Below are 1,301 nucleotides of genomic sequence, written 5' to 3'. Positions count from 1 at the left end.
TGAGTCGATATCTCCTTTAGGTGAGGACAGACTGGATCAAACAAAAACAACATTTGAAGTGAATTGCAAATGTATTGAGTTGTGATGCAACTGTAACTTGAACCTAACATGACTGGGGCGTGCATTTTTGAAATTGCATTTTCACAGCTGAAATACAAAATGAAGCTGATCGCAGTCCAAACTCAAGGTATTGTTGTAAAACTAAATATTCAACATGTTTCTACCTGTCCCTTTTCAGCTCACTCAGAAGTCCACAGCCTGCAGCCTGGTGCCTCTCTGTCTCTCCCCCTCCACTGGAGTGATCCAGCTCAGCTCTCTGAGGTTTGGTAGATACATCTTCTTCATGAGTAATGTAGGATCAACTTCTTCAGGCTTGAGGAAGGGCTTGCATTTCGGCAGTAGTAACTGACTGAGTAGTGACTTCTAGGACCTGGTCTTATCAGGTTGCTTTGCCACGTTTGTCTGTTTGTCTCTTAACACACCAAAGGGTTTCAGTTTGAAAGCGGGCGAAAACAAGTGATCACTTTTTGCACATTTGTCACTGCTGAGGTTGCTTTATGGGTCTATTTTCTATACTGTGCTGATCAATTGGAAATCAAATGGCAAAAAAGACCCGTTCCCACACCTAAGGTCAAATATTAGGAATCAAAACTGCTCGAGTGTATGGAAGCACACAGCTTTATTAAGATTTCCAAGTGCAAGATCTTTTTATTCCTAAAAGACCCTATTTATGTTGTATGAGAAATATTAATATTAATACAGAATCTTTTTTCACCAAATAAATGGGCTTCCTGACTTCAGAAAGCCTTCTAGACAAATACTAAAAGAGCAAAAATTCCATTTGGTAAATGAAATGAAAACACATACCCTACCAAACCTTGAGTACAGGCCATTCAGGGTGATAATACAAAACCATTTATAATTCAACAAATAAAACCTGTCAACTGCTAATCACCACTTATCATAAAAAAAATAAGTAGCAATACACAGTATGGGACTCTTGGGTGCAAGTTAAATCCATGCAAGAAGGGGGTGTAGTGTTATATTTCCAAATCAGATATGCAAATGAGAGATCTGGCCCAGCCAATCTCAAAGCTCCCTTGGTCTGGAATGGAGCTGCTCCCCTCTTCTAGTTATTCACACTGGAGTTAGGTTACATATTAGCACATTTCATCTAACAGTTGCTCCAGAAACAAAAACGTAAACAAATGACCTGGACTGTGACCACACCTATTAGAATGTAGTTCAACAGATAACTTGTAAACCTTGTCATAAGATTTTTTTGTTGTACAAAATATACT

General features: G+C 38.8%; 1 non-coding gene across 1 annotated transcript; it reads right to left on the bottom strand.

Annotated features, from left to right (window-relative positions):
• Window positions 1-782: 782 nt before the first annotated feature.
• LOC148663349 (U7 small nuclear RNA) lies at window positions 783-840 on the bottom strand. Its single transcript, XR_015938889.1, has one exon. It is a non-coding gene; the product is annotated as a U7 small nuclear RNA (small nuclear RNA).
• Window positions 841-1,301: the final 461 nt, after the last annotated feature.

Source organism: Lepisosteus platostomus, chromosome 5 (assembly GCF_059453375.1).
Source record: "Lepisosteus platostomus isolate fLepPlt1 chromosome 5, fLepPlt1.hap1, whole genome shotgun sequence".
Taxonomy (NCBI): Eukaryota; Metazoa; Chordata; class Actinopteri; order Semionotiformes; family Lepisosteidae; genus Lepisosteus; species Lepisosteus platostomus.
Note: the sequence above shows the minus strand (reverse complement) of the source record. Positions and strands in the feature narration are given on the sequence as shown.